General features: G+C 25.8%; 1 protein-coding gene across 5 annotated transcripts in view; it reads right to left on the bottom strand.

Moving 5' to 3' along the window:
• The window catches only part of LOC129609872 (afadin), a 164,707-nt gene that overhangs the window by 130,035 nt on the left and 7,325 nt on the right, over positions 1-27,347 (bottom strand). For 4 of the 5 annotated variants that reach the window (XM_055522031.1, XM_055522033.1, XM_055522029.1 and 1 more), the window contains exon 2: positions 13,304-13,347. The exons of the other annotated variant lie outside the window; for it this stretch is intronic. The gene's annotated coding sequence lies outside the window, so the exon portion shown is untranslated. The remainder of the gene's footprint in view (positions 1-13,303; positions 13,348-27,347) is intronic. 5 annotated transcript variants of the gene reach the window in all.

The following is a 27,347-nucleotide window of genomic DNA, read 5'->3' as shown; positions in this document are numbered from 1 at the left end:
CATTCTAAATTCTTCAAAAATTTGCCACAAAATTCCGAGCTCCGAAGAAGACCCGAAATACAAGATATCATAGTTGCATACTTTTGAAAAACGAAATACAAGATATCGTAGTTCTATACTTTTGAAAAAATATTTAAAAAATTGGTTTTAATCCAATTCAAATTTTTTTTAACTCATTATTTTCTTTGTCTAAGTGAGAATTAATATTTTTTACCTTATTTATTATGTCAAATTATTAAGTTTAATAAAACAAATAAGTAAAGCTTAAAGTTACCAATTGTTATAATCAATCGTTTTCCAAAAAAACTTCCTTAATATTTTGACTTAAAGACCTAATTCCAAATTCTTGATTCTGACAATGCTATATAACAGTTAATAACAGTTTGTTATATAAAACTGTTTTTAGTCAATGTTACAGATTACCTAAATCAAGCCACCTTAACATTATAAAATATATTATCTCTTCTGCATCTGATTTTTGAATTCATTAATTGTTTCAAATAAATTAACACTTCTTACATAAAAATACTCTTATTAGCACAATTCAAAATTCAATTACTGCCAATTTAATCAATATTTCAGAAAATTTTTTCGAATTATCATAACGTGATCGAATATAATCAGAATCAATTACCCTCCATTTATAAATGCATCACTCACTATAATACTTCAATTGCTTTAATAACCCTCGTGTTTTTCAATTATTATTATCCTAGTCTAGTCTCTCTCATATTTGTTTTGAAATATTTTTTGTTTCTTTGTTTCTTTAACATTTTCTTTTAAACGATAAAAGAGCAAAGAACTACAAAGAAAGTTGCAAGAATGTAAAAAATAAACTAAATACAATGAAATGCAACTGAAGTGAAAAAAACAATAAAACAAAAAGAAAAAGAATAATAAAATAACTAGGGCTAATTTAAATGAGAACTTGTAAGGCTTTAAATACGAGTAGTTGGTATTTATTTTTCAATATTTTCTCTTTTTTTCGTTTGTTTCTTTTTAATTATTTTGATAATTTTTTTTTTTCTTTAATTCCTTTAATCTTTTTTGTTTAGTTGTGTGTTCTAGAATGTTGTTTTTAACAGCAAAACACCAAAAATCTGCATTTTCATATGCACTCAACAAAACCACCGAATATCAATTGCCAACAATGCTCTGGAAATAACGAAGAAATCATTTTATTTTTTTACTTAGCAGTTATTGATTTTTGTAGTTGCTCCGATTATTTTTCCGATTATTTGTAAATTTTCAATTTGGATGAAAATTTATTTTAAAATTTTTTTTTCATGGCATTTACTTACATACAGTGCTATGCAAAACATTACCAACAAGATATTGACTCTGAAAATTCTTCTAATTATCTGCATTTTTGGAAATTGTTTAAGAAACTATTGTCTTATACTATTGTCTATATAAGAGTTCTATGCACTCAATAAGAGTTATTTGAATGGTGCCGGAACATTTTTATTAATAAATGAAGATTTTAAAGTGGAATGACCCAAGATTTTTAATGCATCAGAAAAAGATTTATATAAAATTTGTTGCTAGTGTTTTACATACCACTGTATATAATGTACCTATTTTAACTTGTATGTTTTGTTGTCATTCAATTTAGCTTGCTTTTAATAGAATAATTTCATGTTTTTGCTATACGTTTTCTTAAAATTTTACTGAAAAACCTTATGTTTGGTCGATAATGAGACAATTTTTATTATATTTTCTGGTTCATTAATTAATAGAAATTTTAAAAAGTTTTTTAAGGTCAGTATAGTCGTTTTTTTGGGTCGCAAATATATTGGAAAAATAATTACTGTACGTAAATAGTTTTGCTCCAAAATTTTTATTGGAAAATATTGCGAAATAATGAATACATTGTTTTAAGTAGTGGGTAGCAAATATGCTTGAACACTTCAATATGTTTGTGCAATTAATTTGACATATATGTACGTTTGTAAAGCAATCTACAGAATTATCTTTTGAAAGTTTTCCAAATAGCCTAAGTGTTTTATTGATCAAAGAAATTTGTTGGCATAAGCTTATATAAATTCGAAAAAAAATCACATTGTGAAAACCGTACACTTCCAATGCAATATACGTACATATGTAAGTCTTTCACTTACCTCTCTAAATATTGTATATAAGTAGACTTTGAGATGGGTTTTTCAAAATTCAAAGAAGTTTCCATAATTTTATATATTAAAATACTATATAAATTGTACCGTTAATTTTAATTATTTAATTAATTTTCTGAAAACAAAACATTTTCCCTAATCATTTTTTATGGAAATTTCTTCAAAGAAATAAATTTTATAAAATAAGAAATGAGAAGTTGGAAAAATGATAGGCGCACACGCGAGGAAGTTAAACAGAAAATGTTCTAACGGCATTGATTGCTTATTAAAGTCAAAGTTAATCATGTATTAATGTCTAATTACACCGTATATGGGAAAAACGATATTCAAAAGTTGAAAAAGAACCAGATAAAGATAATGGTTGATTTCAACTACCGTTTTGTCGTTGTATCACTCACTCAAGCTGTTTTACAGTACAGAAAGTAAGAGCCCATATGTTTCTGCATTTGCCAAATATAAATATTTGTAACTTCAACATAATAAAATGTCAAAAAATGCAATTTTTAAAATTTTGATTGATTTTAGCTTCTAGGGTTTTTCTAGGTAATTTTTTGCGAAGAAAATTCAAATTTTATAGTGGCTTCTTCCACTCAAATTGAACCTGTATTCTTATAGACTGTCTTTAATTTAAATGTAATTTAAAAGATCACAATGTTTCTGGACCTAATTTTGTCAGAATATCGAGTCTATGTGTATGTCTCATTCTACCATGAGAGCTGCTCAGCTCATCGAGTTTCATTTGTTCTCGTTTAAAGCTGCGCAACTACTAAATTTACAGCACTTACGTAATAAATTTGCCAATAGTTACAACAAAAGACGAAATTGTTTTTAAAGTCCTTACAATTAGCACTATATAAAGTCATAATCGATAAAACAAATAAAAATGACACAAACTGAAGACTAAATTAAAATTACAATTTTTATGTTCTTTATAATTTAATCTCAAATAATTAAAAAGACCATGCAATAATTTAGAAATTAATTAATTGCACTATTTTAAAACAAATGAGAATTACATGTCATTACCATATTTCGAAATGAAAATGATAAAAAATCTATTGAATTAGGGCGCGCTTTCAAAAAAAAAAAAAAATCCAAAGTTATCACATGTACTCGTACGTAAGTAAAAAGTGCATAAAAATACTGAAAAATCAAAAACAAGAAAAACACAAAATCAATTAATTAAAAATCAATCAAAGCTTATTAGCAGCTCCTTTGATGAGTTTATCGTTTCTCTTCAAACTTCACATTTTTTACTATTACAAAACAACATTTTCTTTTTTTCATTTACTTTCATTTTTTCATTTTGTTCCTAATTTTTTTTTTTTCTTTTTAAGTTCAGTGTCCCACGTCAAAAAGGTCAAGCATGTAAAACATTTTTCGATCTCGCGCGTAATATTGCTACACCATATAAAGAATGTGTTTGCTGCTCATATGCTTAAAATATTTCTTTGAGAAGTTCATTTTGATGAGAAAGAAGAAAGAGAACAAGCGGAAAATATCAAAAAACAAAAAAAAAAATAAAATGACAATAAACAAAAATGAAAATCATGTGAAATAAGAGAAAAAAATTATGTACAATTTTTGTTTATATGCAACAACATCGCTCATTTTTATTTGCACACTCAGAAAAAAAAATGTTGGTGTTAAATTACAATTTTCTTTATAAAATTAACTTTAACTAATAGTATACCTATAATACAGGAAAATGAATTGAAACTCAAATTGTATGCAAAATTTTAGAAATCTAAACACAAAACTTCTGAAAAGGGGCTAGAACACCTCTTCTTAGAACTGAGTCCTTCTTTGGAATCGGACTATATAATGTTCGTTAGGAAGTAAGATAGAAACCAGAGGGGAAGCGGTCGGAGAAGAAAAATACTGAATTGCTTTGTTATCACGACGGCTGAGTTGCACTTTGGGCCATGTTACCTCGATTGCAAATATCTACAACAAAAATATTTTAATGCTCTTAAAATATGTACCTTAGTAAGAAATTTTTTTCTGTAAAATTAACCATAAAGTATAGCAATAAAATTATCTTGATTCATAATACCTTGAACTTCACAATAAAATAATACGATTTTAAAACCCAAATCAACTAACATACAAATTGGATGTAAGAATTCAAGGGACAACTTTTACGGATACGCTTTTGTTTAATTCATTTTATGCTAAAATATATACATACTTTAAAGATCTTCATTCCCTACCTTTTCTAATTTTACTATAGAAATAATATTTTAACACATTTTCATTTGAAACTTTTTCCTGTGTCAAAAATAAATTTAGCAATCAATATAAATTTAAACAAACCCAATACTTATGAAATAAATTTTAAATTTACATTGTTGTGCATATAAAATATACAATTTATCAGCGAAAATAAAATAAGGGGAAACCTCCAATGAAGTCATATACGACAAAGCAAGAAAAATAAAGAACTACAATCAGAAGAAAAAGAAACAAAATTGGTCAAAAGTTAATTAAATCAATATTAAGAAAAAAAATGCTTGAACATAACATTTTGAGAACAATGGGACCTTTTCATTAGCTCAACATGTTGAGACACTTAAATATTATGTAGAAGTACTTTCATATACACTCGCATACGTATATGTATATTGTTTTTAAATTCAATCATTGAGCATAAATGCAAGTTAAATATATAAACCCCTCTTATACCGTTCAATTTGTAATTGTCGATGATAAGAGTTTTTCCACCAATTTAATTGTAGATTTAATATTGAAATGTTTTCCGACCGTAACCAATCTCCTCCTCTTCTATTTCAATATTATGGTACCATTATCAAATAAATTGTTAAAATTCAAATTGTAATTGGAGGCAAAATTTGTTTTCCTTTTTCTACTTCTTCTTTTTCAATATTTTTCTTTCAATTTATAAAAGTAATGAAAATAATTTGTTTCAAGTGAGTGTGAAAAAGATCATAGAAAAACGGAAATTACTTAAAAGATTGTGGAACTGTTGTTTTTCGTTGCCTTGTTTTTTTTTTTAGCACTGAATGGTTTATTTAAATTAATTGTTCAATTTAAGTAATTTTACTCAATTATTAAATTACGAATTCAAGATGAAAATAAATTTGTATATATATCAATGCACAGACATTTAAGTACATATGATTGCATGAGATTAGAAAAAATTGCAGTTTAGTTTAAAAATTATCAGAAAGTAAGAAAAAAAATTAGTGATTTAGAAAGTTAAAGATGGTATTAAATCGAAATATACTTACATATGTATGCATACAACTAGAAAACTTTTTTAATTAACAAAGGTTTTATTTAAATCAATAAATTTTATAGATGACATGATTTAAGTCAATGTATATGCAATTCTATCATTAAAACCAACGAAATTTACTCAAAACTAAATGAAGTATTCAACATAGTTGCATTGATCATAACTTGAACTTAAATTCCAGAATGAATCATAGAGTAATTTAACACTTGCTTTCATAAAAAAATTTTCTGAATCACAAAAGATTATGAAATGTTTTATCATATTTTTCTTATAGGTATAATGTGTGTGTTTACACATAAGTTTTAATTAATTACTCAATTTAATTTTTTACATGTTTTTCTGAAAAAAAAAAAAAATTTCAAAATGTTTACTTTCTTACTTTTGCCTCACCAATAACTCAAATACAATATTAATATTTTAGTAAATTCTAGGTTAACAAACAAACAAAAGCATTTAGATCGCATCGAGGCATCAAACTTTATTTTTTATTTAATTTACTCATAACATAATAAAATGTTATCAGTTAAGTGAACATAACCTATATTGGTTACAATTGTACATAACCATAACAACCTGATAAGATAAGAAAAAATTCCATAAATTTTTTTTACAAAAATTCTGATTCTAATTAAATTCATTTGAGCTTTTCGAAAATTGATTGGAATTTCATGAAATCTGTTTTTTTTTTCTTGTTTAAAGTTACATAACCTTATTTAAAATTAAAATTAAAGACTTAATTATTCATAGCAGCATAATATTCATGTATGTATACAATATAGCAATATAGACACATGCATGTATGTGTGTACATAAGTTTTTAGTTTCAAGAACTTTGCGTGCATTTGAGTTTTTTCGCTTGTTGTTATTGAAATTTTCATTAATACACTCTTTTTTTTTGTTTTCTTTTTTTTTTAAGTTGTATGATGTCAGCAAATTCTTGTTTATTTAAATACATGCTTACATATATTTATTGAAAACGATTTTTATATCAGTGTAAATACATGTGTGCAAATGCAATTCGTTTTAAAAGAAAAAGCTGTTCTCACACTGATTTTGGCTTTGATATTTTTATACTCTTTACTTTTTAATTGGTATTTATTAGTAAAGACGAAGAAGAATTCAAAAAATAATTTTGCAAAATGCTTTTTAAAATTACTTAATAAGCGTTTGGAAGCTGTTTCTTGTACTTGCACATAAAATAGATGGAAACAGCTTAAGAAAATTCTAGAAACTTTTTATAAAGGTTTTGTTTTGAAAGTTAAACACCCTTAACTCTAATTATTATTATCTAATATTTTTGTAAACTTTAAAATCTGAAGTTTAGCAACATAAAAGTGAAATTGCCAAATTCGAAATATCAAAATTTAATATTTGACATTGCCAAATTCGAATTATCAAATTATAATACAAATTTTTTAATTATTTCGTTAATGTGTCGAGGAAACTTACATGGATATGTACATAGCAACTCGAGACCTGTTTAAATTTAGTACACTTCCAAATTTCTTAACCTCAACAAAATATTAAACATAAATGTGTGGATTTAATAAGTTTTATTGGCATGGCAGGAATTATTTAGTTTAAAAGTCACACCAAAGTCTTATAACGTAAATAAAAGTTTGACATAAATATTTTGATTCCAATTTGTTTGTTTTCTATATTTTTTTTTAAATTTTAATTTGACACCACCAACTAAATCGTATGTATTCCTAAAGTAAGAACAACAAAAATTATTTTTGTTCTTGTTTTTCTTGCGACATCTATACTTGTTTTTAAAGAAAAGCACATATTTTCTTTCAGTCAAAATTCAAGTAGAAAAAAAAGAGTATACGACTGCGAGTCATCCATCTCAAATCGAATATTATAAAATAAAAATAAACACAAACAAAAAAAAAAACAGAATAAAAACCGATTGTACTTATGCGATATTTATGACTTTTTTAAAACGATGTGGGTCTCGGTCGTCTCGGACGATCTTATTTTTTTTTTCTTTCAGTTTTTAATGACATTAGAGTAAGCTTTTAAATATAAATTATGACATATTAATATAAAATAACAAAAACGCGATCAAGTAAGCATAAATATTTAGAATATGTATGCATGCATGTATGAAGATTAATTTACGAGCAACCATTTTAAAATACAAATGTATGCATTCTTGTCATTTTTGCTTTTTTTATTTTTTGCAATGTACACATTAAATTTGACCACCCAAAATCATTGATTCATTAAATTTCTTAAAGTTAGAAGGATGAAAAATTTACTGAAATGAATTTCATAAAATAAAAAATTTGTGAACAATTTTAAATTTTAAATAATTAATCAATTTTGTGGAACACAAAAAGCAGATTTTTGAAACTAAACTGCAAGGAAATAAATTTTTAGCATCAAAGTGCCATAATTTTGAGTAAATCATGCATGATTGATACATGAAACGGGGAATTGGCTTTAACTCCCTTTTAATTTTCTGTGCATATTTCAGTGAGAACGTTTTAACACCTTACTTGAATAACACTTTTTTTGATTATATTTTTTTATGTGAAGTGGTAGGTAAAGTCGTTTGGGTTTCTTGAATCATTTTGAATCTTGAATTCAAAAATATTTATTTGTAATACTTTTATACTAGAAAAATTATTAGAAAAAATTATTTCTTAAATAAATGTAAAATTCATGATTGTTTTGGTTATTTCTTAAGTTTATTTTAAATTGGAACCTAAAATTCAAGTATATGAAAATTATTTTCTTCAATTTGACAAATGAATGACACTTCTCGGGAGGCAATTTCATGAAATGTGCTAAGTTAAAATTCTAAGTAAATTTTTAAAAACATCAGCCCCCTATCTTGCCTTAGATCAAGTTATTTATTAATTAATATTCACTGAGATTTACTAGCAAAACTTTTGTAATTTTATAATAAATAATCCAACAATATTTTTTTATAAATAAACGTAAATGTGTTAATCATTAAATATTTTACTCTAAAATTCAAACCATCTGCATAACCTGAATACTTACACAAGATTTTTAAAAACTATTAAAAGATATGCAATAATTGCGTCCAATATAATGTCATAAAAAAAATAATAAATTTTATAGAATTTATTACACAAAGAGTATTAAAGAAGTTATAAATAGTTTAAGAATTTATTGAATTCTATAAGCACATATTAATAGTCAGTCATTACACAATTTAGAATTCATAAATATTCATATGAAATGATTATTTTATTTCTTATTCTATAATTGTAATTTAAAAAAAAATGTCTTTGTTACACGAAGCAACATTAAAGTTCCAAAGAATTCATAATGTAAATTTTAATAAAAAAAAATAAGGTAACAAGTGTGCAATGAAGGTGTGGAAGTAACAAAACAATATTTAAACAAATTATCATTTGATGTTGTAGATGGGTTGGTGGATTTAAATATTTATTAGCAAAGTTTTACCTGCTCCAACATTTTTACATGCATCTCAACAATCATAAACAAAAAAACAAAAAACAACAAAAAGTTTCTTGGATTTACGTGTTATTTCAATAAAAATGTCCAATAGATCACCGAAAATTATAAGAATAAATAAGTTGAGGATATTCTATTGAATTTCTAAACACCTATTTCTTATAAAATTTTCCTTTTCCATTCTCAATCATGAAGTTTTAACAATACACACTGATAATGAACTGAAATTTGACTTTAGTTTTATTTTTTCCATATTAGAAAAATTTTGCTAAAAACTGTTGCAACAGTACAGAACGAAATTTTTGGATTCGTTCCTTAAGTTGAAAACACTTCATTACCGTATTAAAATTAAAGCTCTTTAAATCAAAGTTTGACATATTCTTACTGCTGTAAAAACTTTATGAATATTTATGAAAACGAATTAAGAATATGTGCACTCTTACAATCCATTCAGTCTTGCATCTCACGCATTCTCTTTTTGCGTTTGAATTCAGCTTTCCATTTCATTCATTTTCATTTTTCATTTCAGCTTATACGTTTGCTTACAGGAACGCATACTTCCTGTATGTAATTTTTTGAAATCTAATTGGTCATGTAATTTTTTTTTAGTGTCAATGCGCAAAGACAATATTTTACTGTATTTCAGTCAGTATTCGTAACTGCAACACAAATTTAATTCTGAAAACTATGCAGGTATAATTTTATTTAGGAAAAGTGTTTTTTTTTAGCAAAAGCATCACAAAATATCACGTTTTACAGTGACATCTATCGTTCGTCCGACACCCTACCGAAAGCACGTATCGAATCAGCTTTCAGAATCATTAAATCTGTTACTCATAATTCAAGGTTGAATCAAAAGAAAGAAAGGATTTTTACAGATTTTGTAATCACAGTCAATCTTGTAGAAATATTTGTGTGCATTCGTTTTGAAAACCTTTGTGATTTCCCTTTGTGAAGAAAGGGAAATCACAAAGGAAGTTCAAGAAAAACGATAATACTAAAATAATAACTTTGTAAAATATCTTATATAACTAAGTAGTTAAGTAAGTATTGCGAATGGAAATGCCAATACTATACACTATTCCAATTAATAAACTAAAATTCTTCACGTACACATTTATGTATATTGAGCAAATATGTATGTTTGCATTTAAATCTTCGCCATGATCGAAATTTTCTAAAAAATTTCAATGTCTTGAATATTAATTAGCATTAAAGGAAAACAATCCAATACTTTATTTATTACTTATCTATCTCTAAATCACAAAAAACAATCAATTCATGAGTTGCGATTGAAAGTACTTAAGTGAAATTTATAAGAATGCCAGGCTGTATCTATCATAGATTTTATTGTAATTTATTAATATGCGTATTACTGGGGACTATTAAAAAACGAAGGTGTATAAAAAGTGTTATTCATATCGGGCTCAAATTAGTTCCTTCCATATTTGTGGCCTTAAAATTTGGGAACAACAAAATTGATTACTGTTTCAGATCAATTATTAAACTGATTGATTACTTATGTAAATATATAACGTTATATTGCTTACATACAGTATAAAATAAACATAACCTTAATGTTGAAAAATTTTGCTTTATTTAATAAATAACTTTTGAGATTTTGTTCTTGCTTCTATTTTAAAAAATTATAAATAAATTATTTTGCTCTATCTGAGCTATATCTGAGGTGTAGACATGAATGCTTTTGAACAGAGTCGAATTCTGATTCAATTTAGCCACGTCTGGTCGGGTATCCGACAGTCTCAGTCATAACTCTATAATAATAATAGAAAACTATAATTGTCATAAGTTCACCAAATTTCAAAGTTAACAAATAGATAGCAGAGAACTTGCTGATTCGGAATATAAACTTTATGAAAAAAAAAATAAAAATGGAATATAAAGCATTTGGTGACCTCGGGTAATCTAACATTTTTCACTTTCTTTCAGTTTCTGCATATTCTTCTTTTCACTTAAACTGTGAATTAATAATACATTTCTAAGGTTCCCTATAATTCCAAGTGTTGGAGTTTAAATTATAACGGGAATAAAATATTCTTTTACCAATCTCATCTTTATTTGGCAATTTTAAAATTTAAAAATTCACGCAGTCATAGCTGATAGCCAATTTGCTTATAGATTTATAATTTCCTATTTTAATAAAAGTTCGAATTTAATTTTTACAATTTCAAAGTTCGATTTAAAAAAAATTATGGGATGGAATTCATAACTTACCTACCTTAACATTCAGATTTTGTGACTTTAAATTATATTGTTAAAAGCATCAAATAAATGCAGTTATATAATAAGTATTTGGCGTTTCGAATTATCAACCTAATCTTTTTATTGTACAAGAAAGCGTTTAGCTGAGAACAAAAAGCTCGGGTAATTTCCAACACCATGAAAAAGAAACTCGAGAGAAACTGACTTGCATCTACTGGAAAGAGAATTTGTGCATGTTTGATATAAAAATTCTAATTCGAATCGTAAATAGTATCAAAATAACATGAAATTTTAAACAATTTAGAAGAAAATTTTTATACAAACGTGATAGGTACGAAAGAATTTTCATTATTATCACAATTTCCATTCAAATTCAAAATAATTTTACTGACTCGCCAGGGCGTATTGCACGTCGTTTTTTGTTTTTCTTTCTAACTTCATGTTAAAATATGAATTAAGAATAAAAAAAATTTTGGGGACCATATTATACTTGAACTTACGAATAGTAACAGAACTTACAAGCATAATTAAGTCATTAATACTAAAGCAATTCTGTATAGAAAGATAATTAATTAAAATTATCATTGAAAGCCTTCTTAGATTCCAAAACAAAAAAAAAATTAATTCTATTCAAAAAATATGCTTTACATAAAAATGAACAATAGGAAAGAATTTGTTAAAAATTATTAAAAGGTTGCTCTTTAACACTTAAATAACTCTAAGAAAATTCACATTACTCCGCATAATCTTAATAAAAATAATGCACGGCTAATAATAAAAAAATGAAAAACAAAGTATTTAGATTGAAGCCAGACTCTTTGTCTTTTAAAAGAATGCAAAATTGAATCTTCTTCTTCTTTTTCTTTCTTTTTCTTATTTTGAAAAGAGGGGAATGTACTCTTGTTGTGATGCTTGGATATTGTCAATATTAAAAGACCTAGCTTACAATTTTTTATAAAGGTAATCAAAAATTTTTAATATGAAAGAGATGATGGAAAACAACAATAAAAAAAATCTTCAAACTTTAAAGTTTAACCCTTTTTTTAATAAAATTCATCATGATTTTTTAAGAAAATGAAATTCTTTTTGTAAAAAATAGCCAACAAAACAAAAAAAAAATTTATTAAGATTTCCGGTTATCATTTAATTTTTCAAAATTTTTCATTTGAATTGCCATTAAGTGGTGCTAATATTCATAAGGCAAACGGTATGTTAACAATTTTTGTTTCAGAGAATCTCCATGATATTTTCATAAATTTTATGTACTTTTAATAATTCAAAAACACAATTTTGTCACGTTATAGTCAAATTAAAATCATAAAAAAATTTGAGTACAATATAGACTTCAATTCGTACGTATATCTCAACTCTAAGTTACTCCTGTTATGAGTCTAAGTTGTTAGATCCAAAACAATAATTTTCATTTCTCTATATAGTTTATAAAGTTCTTAAAATCGCATGTCTTAAAATTTATTTGAAAGCACAAACTAATTCCGATTTTTTAAGTCTCCACGTGGAAGATTCAAAATTTACTTTAACTTATTTTTAACATAACAACATGACAATAAATGCGTTATAATCACATGATTTTATTTAACATTTTTTCGGTTAGCATTAAAAACCAAATGACAAATTCATAACACTTTTCTATCACAGTACATATACGAGAGTATAATAAGCAAATAATAAGAGAACAAATAACCGGACGAATAAAAATTTTAAGGCATGGACACGGTTTTAATATTTTTGACACCATATTCTTTTTTCCTTTTCATTAAATCTGAATGCTACAGAGCGCTTCTGTATCCAACAACAACGGCCATTTGTTATACTCACATTTATATGAAAATAATTGTGTTACTTAGTAAACAATTGATAAAATTGCTTGTGTTATTAAGTAACAAATTACGGAAATAATTTCAAGGTCTGTAACTCAACATATTTCTTAATATACTTTTGGCTACACTTTTTTTGTTTAATTTTAGTTATAGTATTTTATCAAGAGTAGTATTCAATGAATATTCTCAAATTATCAATATTAAAGTTGTTTTAAAAAACTCAAAAATAATTAAACACTAATTTCAAAATCTATTCTAAGCTACATTTGTTAGGATTATTCGCAGCTCGCTCAAATTTTATTTTTTGAATTTAAAATAACGTATGTGACAATATTGAGCCTGAATTTTTGAGAACTACTCAATGCTAAAAAAAAAATTTTTTTGTAAAAGCTTACCTAAATATTGTCTGCTTTTAAACATTAATCTGTATGATCCGAAGCTGTAAAGAAAAAAAATATCATTAGAATTTGTTTTCAATCAAAATATTTTCAGCATAGTAAAATTTTAATATTTGTTTTTGAGGTATAAGTCAATTCTATGACGAAATGACTGAAGGAAAGTGTGTTATTTTCGATTTCTTCAAACTTGTTTTGAATTTCTATCAGTATCAAGCGAAAATTGTGGTGGTTTTTACTGAAGTTATTTTCTCGTTTATTTGATAATGTTTTTCTAAGTGTATATTTTTACACTTAGAAAAACATTATCAAATAATTTTTGATAACAAGTGTTGATTTACTTCAAGGGTCTTGAACCAATATGCATTTGCTTGTCGACAAAACAAAAATTCGACAATGCAATAAAATTCATTGAAGAAAAATATTCCAAAACTATTGAGAACCAATGCTCGTTATAATTATACTGCTATTCGAATTGCTTTGGTGGCTAATAGTGATAATTGTGATAGGAACACACAAAAATAAATGGCAAATAATATTGCCCGTTTAATGCGTCCTTAAATTTTTGAGTTAATGTGTTCTGCTAGTTCTATAGAATTATTTGGTAATTTATAATATTCGGCATTTTCAAGCAAGAGAAGTTGACGTTTTTGCACAAATAAGAAATCTTTTAAGTGCTTACTTCTTTATAAAAAAAAAATGATGTGATCAACACGTCTGGATTCGTAAAAATATTCTAGAAGATTATGAAAATGCGTTTTAAACACATCTTTACAATTTTAAGGACACTAATAAGCTTTTAGTTAACATACCTAGAAAAATGTGAATTTGGCTCTTAGGAGAGTTTCATTTTGTGCCGTCCGAATTATACGAAAAGTTCATCAGTAACTTTTAGTAATAGACAGATTCATTGTTTTAACCCCTCGAGTTTAAATATTAAATTAAAATGAAATCGGTTGATTATTTCTCTTTATATACGCAAAAATGTATTCTTGGCCCGTAGTAAACGTCCAGTTCCTGACACTTGATTTCTTCTAAAAGTTAGAAGATTTCGCGTACGATCGGTTGAAACTTATATATGTAATTTTAAGTAAATCTGTTGAATATGTTCTTTAAAATGATGAAAAATGTAAAACAGGGCCGCTAAAAATCCAGTTCCCGAGGTCTGATACCTTATTGTATATACAATCCGGTCGGTTAAAATCAGAAATCGTATTTTTTGATTAATGTCTGTTCGGTAACAAATGACCGATATTTGTTGAATTATGTACTTGTTTCATACCTTCCATACCGTTGGTAAATTTTGGAACTTACTATTATTAATAATATTTTCATGACGTTTCTTTTCGTTTTTGCCAAGTCATGCCATATTTTTTAAAATTTCGACATACATACATAGCGCACTCAATATACTATATATGAATTGTTAATTAACTACATAAATGTGTAGTAGCTTTTATTTTGATTTGAAGTTATAAAAATTAAAAAATTCACCTGTCATATAAGACCTATTATACTATATTTTTTGACATTTTGTGAAATAATCATTACGATATTTATAATAGAATTTTGGGTATTCGTTTCAAGGTTAACATAAACTAACTATTTTTCTTATTTTTTGTTAGCAAGTATGTAAGTAGTTATTTCGCTTTAACTTTTATTAATTTTTTATTGACTTGACCTTCTACAATTCTACGTAATATTAAATAGGTTGGTATTTTTATTTTTTTTTATTTTGTTTCATTTAAAAATTATAGTAAAAAGATTTTTTCAAAATAGTTTGCCTTCTTAATAACGCACCTTAAACCGGTATTTTCATATAAAAACAAACAAATCCTAAATTATATACGAATTTAATTGTTGTTATAAATGATATTGTTTCTATCTCTGTCTAGTAAAGATATTGGACATAAGTAAATCATAACAAATATTTCGAGTATAAAGAGTATGAACTTTTTACAAAATACTGAAAAGTTTTGGACTTGAAGAGTTTGTAACTTCAATTTTTTAAAAGAATAACAATTTTTTTATCAGTCCAATTAGTCATTGCATACAATAAAGGAGATCAAGTGATGGCTCAGAAACAAATTTAGATTTGGTTTGATTATGTTAACTAAAAGATTATTAGATTTCTTTGAATTTAAAAAAAGACATTGTAGACCATTCCCGTAATCTTGTGCAACACTTTCGCTTTTGTTTACGCTACTATATTAATATTTCTTAGTATTCTTATATTATTTTTATTTTTAGTGTTCCAAAAATTTTTAGAATGCATTCTAATTCATTTAAAACTCATAAATCTTATTTTTTATTTTAAGATTGCTAATTTCAATATTACAAATTAATATTTTAATAGTTAGCACTTTATTACAGTTGCCACTTATATTGGAACGAAACTTGCCTGTTTCATATAATTAATTTCAATTCTAAGTGTATAGATATGAACGGATATAGCGACATCTTTAATGCATAATAATGCATGAGATTTCAGTTCTTAACGTAAAATAACGTATGATTATAGTTTTTAATCATAAAATTTCGAAAAGCACAATTACATTTTACTTTGTATATTTAAACATAAATATAATACATATATACTAATAAAACTGTACTATTGCTTTCCATTCTAATATTAAAGGTAATTATACACAATTTGAATTTTGCCTAAAATATCTGCTTTTTGTATACATTTTTAATCATATTTTTAACAAAACCGAAAAACAAAACAACTCACTCTATTCGTCAGTCCGCAATTCTGTTGACTCTATTTTGCAGTTTTGATTTTGAAATAGCATTTTGAACCAACTTGGTGACTATATGAAAATGGCAAATGGTGTCCAAAGAAGAAATGCAAGAAACGATAATCTCCAGAGGATAAGTGAAATCAGATATCATTTGCCATTTATCCAGATTTCACTTATCGTCTCTTGCACTTCTTCTTTATAAAAAAAAACGAAGTTGTTAAATGAATAATTGCTTCTGGAGAAACTTGAGTAAGAAAACTCTTGGGTAAATTTTTGAGACCGGAAAAAAAATTAGGAAACCAAGAAAGACAATTCAGATTCGACCCTATCGTTAAATGTTAATGATCAGTTATCCGGCATCATATTTTGACCATTATATTAACGTTTTTTTAATTTTTACTCTCATTTTAAAATTATGCAAAAATTGGGAGAATAATGTATTTATATAAAGCATAGCTTTTTCTAAATAAGTTTTAAGAAAAAAGTCATTTAGAATTTATGGTGTTTGAGAGAAATGTGCTTTTTCAAAACCATTGCTTTCGTCCGTCCTTATTATAAATGCAAGTCTATTTAGTGGAATATTTCATTTCACCTTAATCTAACACTGAATTCGAATTTTATCTTGAAATTATGATTCATTTTGAATTCTAAATTTACCTTGGGTACCAAATTGAGAGATAAAGAAAAATAAATGTTATTTTTTTTTATTTCCATTTATTTTCCACTTCCGTTTTGCAAGTGATTAAAAAAGACAATTATTTTTATTGTTTTAAAAATACACTAAGTAATTCTTAAAAAAAAAAAACACAAAAAAAAGGAAAGTTTTATAAGTGCTTATACTTAGATACCAAGGAAATTGAAGTGAACTTTTCTTGTTTTATTTTATTTTTTCTGGAATTCTGATAAAATAATCTTAAGTAGTAAGTAAATGTAATATAAATAAAAGAGATAGTTAATGAATAAATAATTGACATAGATTCTCTTAAATTATTAATTTTATTCAAAAAGCAAAAATTTTTTTTACAAGTTTGACTTATACTTAATTAATTAAGCCCATAAATCGCATACTTGAACATTGCATTCATTTCTGTTATCATTTGTCGTTTTATGGTCAAATACCTGAAAACATTCATATACTTTAAATAAAAATATTTGATGGTTCAATGATCTTGTATGTTCTGAGAAGAAGTCAAGATTACTTGAAAATTTTCTCTTCCGCCACTTTACTTTATCGCCGATCACAATGATATAATCACATTAATTTTTAATAATTTAAATTAGACTTGTCGTTTGGAAAATTTAAACGAAGAAACATTTATACTACTTTATTTGATTACAGCTACTAAGGGTTGATTCACAATTATAATTAAATTGTTGGAAAATAAAAGAGCTCTTAAGTATTCAAAATGTTGAATTACTACTCGTATAACCTACTGATTAACTGCTACAAATACACAAGTATACGTACATAACATAAATTTATACACACAAGAAAATTATGTGAACTTTTAATAAAATCGACATAAATTTAATAATTCTGAAGAATGTGATTTACAACAATTTCACTTATACATTCACTCAAAATGTCAAAATGTCAGAATGTGTAAATGAAGTTATTAATCTACAATTCTGAACACAATTTTCTAAATATTACTTTTTGAACACTAAATGAGTTTGTAAGTATTAACTCATTTTTGTCTAATATAGCAACATTAGAGAAAATTGGTTAAGTAAGGTTGCGTTAAACAAAGAGCAATAATTCAATGAAATTTAATACTGTAAAAAATAAGGTTAATAAAAATCTCTGAAATAACTTAAAATTCAAATTTAATTTAAAAATATTTTATAAAAAATGTCACGTTTCTTATAAGTTCTCGTCAAATCGTAATTATTTTATTTGAAGTGAGATTTTTGTTTAATTTGAGAAAAATAAACATGGTGGTAAAAGTTTTTGTATACTAAGACACAATTTTTATTTTTAATTTTAGTTATTGACGTTTTTCCATCAATGTGTAACTTTACCCAAAATAACAAGACCTAGCACATTTTTTAACTTTTCGAATACAAATTAGTATTTATTTTATGTTTTTTTTTGTTCAATTTGAACAACTCACAAGTACATTATCAAAAACATTACATCTCATTTCCTGTTAAAAATACAATCAAAAATTTTTCTTAATTCGGAAAAAAAATATTTGAGTAAGCCAAAGGTACTTTAAAATACCTTATATGTTTACCTTTTCTTATTTGCAATTTCTAAGTGAAAAAGAACAGAGATACAAAAATATTAAAAAGGGTTAATAAGTAATTAAGTTTTACACAGTCAGGTATTCCAGTATTTTTAAAAGTAATAGTTCAAATACTTACAAAATACATTTGTATATGTATTGAACGATGCATTTCAAATGAAAGTGTTCGAATGTGATTAAGGAGAGCTAACAATTTGGTCCCCTGTTTCGAAGTTCAAAGAAAAAGAATTGCAAATTTTTTAAGTATTTGAAATTTAAACCGATTTCGGAAATTGTACCATAATTTTAACATATTTAAATTGAAAGTTCTAAAATGGCATAAGTATTTTAATGCTCTTAGAATCTTTTTGAACGAGTTACACCGATACATTTATTTCTTTAACAAGGCGCTCGTTTGTATACGTTTAGTATTATTAACTCAATTAAGCAATCCCTAAAATACATAAAACGTTTTCTGTAAAGTTTTATGATTAGGTCAGAAAAGGTTAAGAGCAACATACATTTAAATTGCTAATCTAAAAACATCGCAATTACGATTGAGGCGACAAAATTAATCTTGTTTTGACTAATATATCTACACAAAATTTCAAGGAATGGACAAAGAATATTTACTTAATTAATTTTCGTTTCATGATTTTATTCTTCTTTGTTTCAATTTCAATTGCTAAAATTTGAACAATGCTTTACTTAAAAAAAATGCTTAAGTGTATACTTTAATTTCCTTGAAGTTACTCAATTACAAACCATCAGAAGAAAAAATCTTATAACATGAGAAGAAAAACTCCTATAAAAGTTTCAAGTCAACAACACTTGTAAAATTTTACTAAATTAGGAACATTTTTATTAAAAAATTAAAAATTACATAAACTTTTACTGGCAAAAAATGGATGCAAGAGGGTTAAAAAAAAAAAAATGCATAAGTATTGGATTTAATAAAAATCGGAAGAAATTTTATCAGGTCCATGTCAAATAATTTATCCTTAAAATTTGTTGTTTACATCTTTTTGATTATTAGTTTATTTGTAGGTAATTAGCGCTAGAAGATTGTAAGTATATGGAAGATATTCTTACAAAATACAAATTTGTATTTGGATGTAAGTACTCACATTTTTTTTATTTTAAATTTTAATTTTTTTTTTTTTGCATAATAATGTGTTGTCTCAGCTTTCAAATGAGGTGGTTTCATTTTTATTTTGTAATTAAAAAAATTATTTAATTTATTTTTCAGTTTCCAAAATAATTTTGCATAAAACTCGACTGACTGCATTTTATATATGCATAAGTACATATGTATGTAACTCATTCATACTCAACATTGATTCTCAAAGGTTTCTTTTCACATACATACATCCATACAAAATACTGCGTATTTATATAGTGCAGGTATGAACACATACATGTATATGAACAAGATAAGTAATACTTACATATTTTACAAATTTAAATATTTTACTACTTTTTTCACAAAACAAAAGGCAAAAATAATAGTTACTTACTTCTTAGACTTATTTAATATAAAATAGTCAAAAATTATCAAACCGTGAAATTGTCTAAAATTACCATAATAATCAGACAAAATATGAAAAAAAAACACCAAAGAAAAAATTCGATGTCAGTAAAAGAAAATCTCATAAACAAACAAACACACACGACTAAAATATCATAAAAGTAAAATAAGAGAAACGTAGTAGAAAAAAAATAGTGATTAGTTACTACTTATATATACTGGTGAATTAAAATACGGTAAAAAAAGAAACATAAGGAAAGAAAAAAAAATTCAAAAATAAACAGTAACTCACTGTCTATAGCCAACAAACGGGGCATAAAGTATCATCACAGATGTATCAGATTTTCATGTAAGATCAAAAATTGATTTTAATACAGCACAAATAAGTACCAACGGTGAAAAAAGAAAAAAGCGAACGCTTTCAGTTTAAATGATACTCTTATTTCGTTCAAATAAAAAAAATTTGAACTACTCTTTTTTCTCTGTTTTATGCACACATATTTTTCACTTAATGAGGGAACATACATACATACGTGCAGGGCGCAAATGAATTAAAAATAAAAAATTAAAAATTTAGAGTATTGAGTTTCTTTTTTGTTTTTTCATATAACACAAATAGGGTAACATTTAAGGTGTTATGGCATTCCGAAATTATTATGTATTTTATGTGCCCTTTCAATTCAAACTGTAAGAAAATCTATAAGAGATTATATTAAAAAAGTGAAATAAAGACAATGTTCGATACTTAATATTACCTTTTTTCTTGTGATCAATCAGTAATTATTTTACATTTACACTTCTACGAAAAACAAAAATTCGTTTATTCGCTTATTTGTAATTTCATACAGGATTGTAAATTTTGCTCAATTAAAAACCTGTTGACAGTGGACCAATTCACATACTGAATTGAACATAACAATTTTTATTTGATACCATAAGTTTAACATTTATTTCAAGAAACGCTTTATGAGCTAAATTCAAATTGAAAAACATGCACCGTGTAAACAAAACTCCTGTTTTATACTGAAAACTCCTGATATTTTTACTGAATGAACAAGATAAACAAATTTACCTTATGTTTTAAGTAAATCAAATCGTGTGTGCGTGTGTATGATGAAAAATAATTTAGAATTTTATGCTAAATAATGTTTTTAAGAAATCTGATTTGTTTCTTTTTCTGTTTTTTAGTACTTTCGTTAAAACAACAGTAGCGGTAACTAATTTCCACTTCGTTTTTTTTTTTCATTTGCTTTTGTCTTGTTTTTACATAAATGTTGCTTTCTAATAAAGATATGGTTTGACCTAAATTAAAATACAAAAAAAAAATACCATGCGGCATAATATCTAATACATTCACATGAAAATTATAAAACAAGCAGGGAAAAATTAATAAGAAGACAAAAGAAGGAAAAGAAAAAACGACTATTGAAATATGGGTATAAAACACCTAAACCAATAAATAATTAGAAATCTGAACGCAGATAGAAAGGCAATTTTGAAAAACAAAAACAAAAGCTTTAAATGGTTGAATAAAAATAACAAAAAAATAAAAAAACAGAAAACAATTACGAAAGTTTAGGCAGCAGTCCAACCGACTAATGAAAGTCATTTGAAGTATTGATCATTAAAAAATTTTACACTTGTTCTGCTTTCCGATTAATGTATGTAAATAATTCGAAAAAAATAATTAACTCTCTATACACGAAAAAATGTATATTTGGTCTGTAGTAAACGTCCAGTTGCTGACGCCTAATTTCTTTCAAAAGTTAGGTGAGGCAAATCTGTTATCTTATAAGATATTATCTTCATAATGATCGAAAATGTAAAACAGGCCCGCAAAAAAGTTCAGTTCCCGAAGCCTGATATATCCCGCGCCATAGTCGAAATAAACTTACATATAAAATTTCATCAAAATCGGTTCAGCCGAACTTGAGATACACGCGTGCACACAGAGACAAGCAGACCGAAAGACCGACAGGGTGACAAAAATAGCTTATTTACACTTCCCTACCATGGAGAAGTGCGTTCCCACCGAAAACTTGATATGCAAAATTTGTTGCCATCACATAACCTACCTATTGTATACAGAATGCGGTCGGTAAAAAAGCAAAACGTACTAAAACAGATGATTATTGATTTTCTGTGATGCTATTTTAAATTTTCGATAAAATAATTAACTTAAACTACTTACTTATAAAATTTAAATAATTATAACGATAGATGAACACTACGTAAGAACTTTTATGCGAATTTCTTAAAATTGCGCTATAAGCTCAAAGAAAAATTAAGTATACTAAGATTAAAGATTGACGGCTTGCTTGCTTAGCTCTTTAGGAATCAGAATTAAAATTACGAATCTTTTGAAGGCTTATTACTGTTTCGCATGAGAAAGTAATACTTGAATAGTTTATAATGAAGAACGTGCTTTGCATTATGAACAACGTGTCAAATTTGAATAAAGTTTAACTTCTATATAATAAGACGTAAACAAATTTTTTCTCTACTGGATAAATTATTGTGGTTTTTTTTTTAATTATTTTAATGCTATCCTTTAATAAGTTATTTTAAAGACAAAACTTATTTCTAATCTACATTCACAAACATCTGTCTGACATTCACAACGCTCTAATCACTATCTAGTGGAAAGAATAACAATTTATGATTACAACATTGTTTTTATTTTTATTACACATTGTACAGTAAGTAATCGCTTATTGCCAGATGAATTCACTACAATTCAGAAATCAAATAGAAAAAGTTTTTTATTTTAAAAGATATTTTTTTGAGATAAAAAAAATTGGTTTTTTATTCCTAGCAAAAAACATTGGAACCAAATTGTCTTAAGTGATACGCATACAAGCGCGCGTGAATGTATACTGAAACATACATACGTTCGTGTCCACTTAACGTTCAGGAGCACATTTAAAAATTTACATGAAAAATAAAACAATATACATATATGAGATTCCCTCAACTTATCAACGAGCAATGTTTCAATTTGAAACAATTTATACATACATACTCGTATACATATATTTCAGAATTTAAGCGTATTTTACTAGAAGAAACTTTGTGAATTAATACTATCTACACGGATACTATGTACATACTCTTATACATATATTACAAATCAAATTCTCACAAATACCGCCTTCGCATAACTCTTGTATTATGTTATTTTTCGATTTTTTCTTGAACCTGCACACCAAATCTTTTCAAATTTCCAAATGCTGCTAAGACAATAGCTTCTAATACAGTGTTCAGTTGAACGTTTTCATTATTGTCATAGATGCTGTCCAAAACTAATTTTGTTTTTTTTTTTAGTTAATTGAGCTAAAATTCGCAAATCATTTTGTATGGCGATATTGAATTTGTTAGTGTCGTTCTTTTTTCTTTTAATTTAGTTTTTTATCAATATTTTTTAATATTAAAATATGTATGTAAGAATGTACGAATATCTGTAGGAATATTTTTTCTTTTGCTTTAAGAAAAAAAACTTGTTTTGTAACTAATGTTTGTTTTATGTTTTTGATTTTTTTTGTTCTAACATTCGAACAAACAAAAATAGGAGGAAATAAAATTTAACTTTTGTTTTCACGTTTTTTACCAACAAACATAATTATGTCGTTTGAGGTTTTTTAGATTTAGCCAATACTGCATAATATTGGCGCATTCCGTTAGTTTCCCGTTATCATGAGAAAATTTTATCAACCCTGTCTTTAAATCATTTTGTTCATCAATTTTAAATTTTAAGGAAGAAATATTTATTTTTGTTTTGATATTCACCTAGTTCTCTTTTTTTGGCTTTCTTTTTAATTAAAACTTGCAAGTCGGGTTGGTCAAATTTTTTATGTGTGAAAGTTAGTAATGCATGTTCGTCATGCATATTTGTTATGAAAATTAGTTATGCAAGTTGGTTGTTTGTGTTGGACATGCTAGCCATGATAATCATGCTTTTTGGTCAAACATGTTTATCATGTATGTTGGTCATACAAGAATGTCAAACAAGTTTGTCAATCATTATTATTGTCATGCATGTTGACTATACATATGCTCATCATACCAGTTAGTCATGTATATTTGTTATGCAAGTCATTAGTCACGCATGTTGGTCATACAAGTTTGTTATGCAAGTTATTAGTCACGCATGTTGGTCATGCAAGTTTGTCATGCAAGTCATGTTATTCATGGTTGTTGATCACGCAAGTTAGTCAAGTCATGTTAATCCCGCATGTTGAGTATGAATGTTTGTCATTGCAAGTTGGTCTTGTAAGCGGGACATGCAAGTTTGTCATGAATGTTAATCATACACGTTAGTCTTCTCAATTGGTCATGAAAGTTTACCACGCATGTTAGTCATCCAAGTTATGTTGGTCATGTAAGTTATGTAGGTTACGAGAGTTGATCATGCATGTTAGTCATGCATTTTTGCTATGCAAGAATGTCAAACATCTTTGTTACGTAAGCTGGTCATGCATATTTGTCAAGAAAGCCATATTAGTTATGCAAGTCATGTTAATCATACATGTTAGTAATGCAAGTGGGTCATGAATGTTCGTCATGCATGTTGGTATACTAAGTTACGTTAGTCATGCAAGTTGGTCAAACATGTTTGTCATGCAAGTTAGTCATACAAGTTGATCGTGCAAGTCCTTAACATTTTAAAAAAAGTAAACATTAAAAAAAATGATTACTTGGCAAATATACTGTTTCTTTACGTTATGTATACATGTATGTATTTATATATAGCCTAGATTAGAAAACAAAGGTCAAAATTTACAAGTATTATCTACTAAAATTCTCCTGTACTAATACAGTATCGCCCAAAACTATAGAAACCCTTTTACCACAATTTTACATATTTACACAAAAATTTAAAAAATGATACATAGTTCTTGAATTTAATGCTTTTTGGTAAATTAAATATGTATAAGCAAAAAAAAATAATCATTGAATGACATTTTAAATTCAAAAAAAGAAATTTGTTGGACAAAACAGAAGTAACCCATATTTTTCAAAATGCAAAATTCGTTAATACCCTTCATTGGATACCGTTTGATTTTTATAAAATTTATGTAAATTATTAATCCGGAATTAAAAGTTCTTTCTTTGTGGAAGTAACCTTGAAAAGTTCGCCCACCTCTATATAAAGTGTCTAATTTTGTGGAGACTTCTCTATTGGTATTTGTTTTCACACTTTCATGTTCTCGATTGGATTTAGATACATAAGTATGTAGAATACATAACACTTCACTTTTCTTGTATATATACAATAATTTTTGTATTGGAACTTCCACTTCAGTGACATTTATTTCTTTTAATGAGAAAACAATTGTTTTAATTTAGTTATTGAAAAACATACAAAATTTTTATGAGGTTTTTTTTTTATCACTATAGGTAACAAGAGTCTAAACTTTACAAAATGTACAAAATCATATGTCTGCATAATATGTATTTTATATGAAGTTTCATGTAAAAAAATAATACTTTGAGCTTAAGTTTTTTTTGTAATAATTTTTAATGTGAATTTATTTATTTTTTTTGTTTACAATTTTTGTTGTTGTTTTATTTTTCTAATTTTTGTTTTTTTGTATTCATAGAATATATAAAATAAATAGTGTATGAAATATAGAAATTGGCTTAATTTCTTTGAAAATGGTTCCCTTTTTTAAATATTTAAAAAAGAGAACCAGTTTCTTAATATTTCTTCTAAATATTTAAATATTAACTCCCGATCCAAAAAATCAAACTACAGTTGTGAATGTATTGTTTTTGCTTTGCTCAATTAAATCCTCAATTCAATTACTCACCTCATTCAGAAAAATTTATTTATGAGAAGGGAGAAGAAGTTATCGTATTGCAATGCAATAAGACATGCTATACTTTTTAAATGCTCTTACTCTTTAAATATAATTTTTTTTTATACATTATCTCTCATATTTCTTCTCAACATAGCACGTTTTATAGCTTTATAGTTCTTTTATTTGAAGTTTATTTCAACTCTCTAAAGCTCTTGTATCCAAATTTCTTATATTTTCTATCATTTATTTTTGAGCTTACAAACAACAACAATTCAAATGTATTTCGATTTGAGTGCTTTTTTTTAAACCGAGAATTTTGTTTTAAATTTTTTATTTTACTTTAAACTCGAAATTAAATATTTTGAGGTGTTTGCTTGCTAACTAAATTTGCTGTCAAATCAGCCGATCTGAAAACCTAGTAGAACTTGTTGTTTTTACTTTTATTTGCTTTTTAGAATTTGTGAATGTATTGAGTTTTTTTAATGATTTTTGGATTGTTGTTGTTATAAGTGTCACGATGGAATGTCAGTTATTTTTTTTTATTATTATTTTTTTTCGTCTTTGTTCTTTACTTTTTATGCTTGTTATTTTTATTTGTGTTTTGTTCGCATTTTTGTTGCGAATTTTTCATTCGTCATCACAATAAAATGTAAAACGAAAAGAAAAAATTAAATAAAGATTTTTTCTTCAATATTTACAATAAAAAATTTATCGTAATCCATGTTTCGTACTTTTAGGTTATATACATACATATGGGTGTACATACACATGAAAAGCCATAAACTTTGAATGTTTGACTGTGTCATTATTACAAATTATATGAAGACGAAAATATAATAACGAACATCTAGTTTTAGTTTAAGACAAAATTTTAGAAATATGCGACTTTTTGCACAATAAATTATGTGTAAAACATTTATTGCGATTTTGTTAATTAAAAAATCCAAAGCTAAAATAAGAAGAAATAGTCAATTTAAACTTGGTTCCGCCATAATACATATGCTGTCTTTGTCCAAATAGTATGTGACATAAACTCCCTAAAATGAATCTAAAAATAAATGGTAACTTCAATTATTGAATAAATAAAAACAATTATTTCGTAGTTATGTAATCTCTGAATAAGATAAACGGTTAATCTTAAATTAATGTTTCTTTACATTAACCGGTTTTTTTCTATATTTGCACATCAATTTATAACAGTTTAAAAAAAATTCCTTTAAGTAATTAACTATCGCAGTAAATAGCAAAAATATAAGACATTTTCGATTGACAAAATTATTCAGAAAGCCTATTTAAGAATTTGAGTATGGAATCGATTACAAATTTAATGCACTCATGAAAATTTACTGTAATTGCTTTTATTTATGTATATATGTATAAGTAAATCTATCGAGCTGTTTCAGTAACAAATTTTTTAACATACGTTTTAAATTATTATTGTCTGATAAATTAACAGCTGACTTTTCTAAAAACACTTACAAAACTTCATTAAAATTTGTTTAACTAATAAATTTATGAGCAAAGATGTAAGTACCTGCAAAAATTCAAATTATGATTAAGAATTGAATAAAGTATACAGCAAAGTAAGTAACAAGAATCAAAGTAATAATTGTAATTTCCTTCATAGAGAATTATAGAAAAAAAAAAGGTTTATTTTCTTGTTAATTATTTTTTCTTAATTTTAATATATACATACATACGAATGTGTCTGTCCTACACCATCTAGTTTTTGAGAATATTTTT

This window comes from Condylostylus longicornis, unplaced genomic scaffold (assembly GCF_029603195.1).
Source record: "Condylostylus longicornis isolate FDR11 unplaced genomic scaffold, ASM2960319v2 ptg000040l, whole genome shotgun sequence".
NCBI lineage: Eukaryota > Metazoa > Arthropoda > Insecta > Diptera > Dolichopodidae > Condylostylus > Condylostylus longicornis.
The sequence above is the reverse complement of the archived record's forward strand: the minus strand, read 5'-3'. Positions and strand labels throughout refer to the sequence as shown.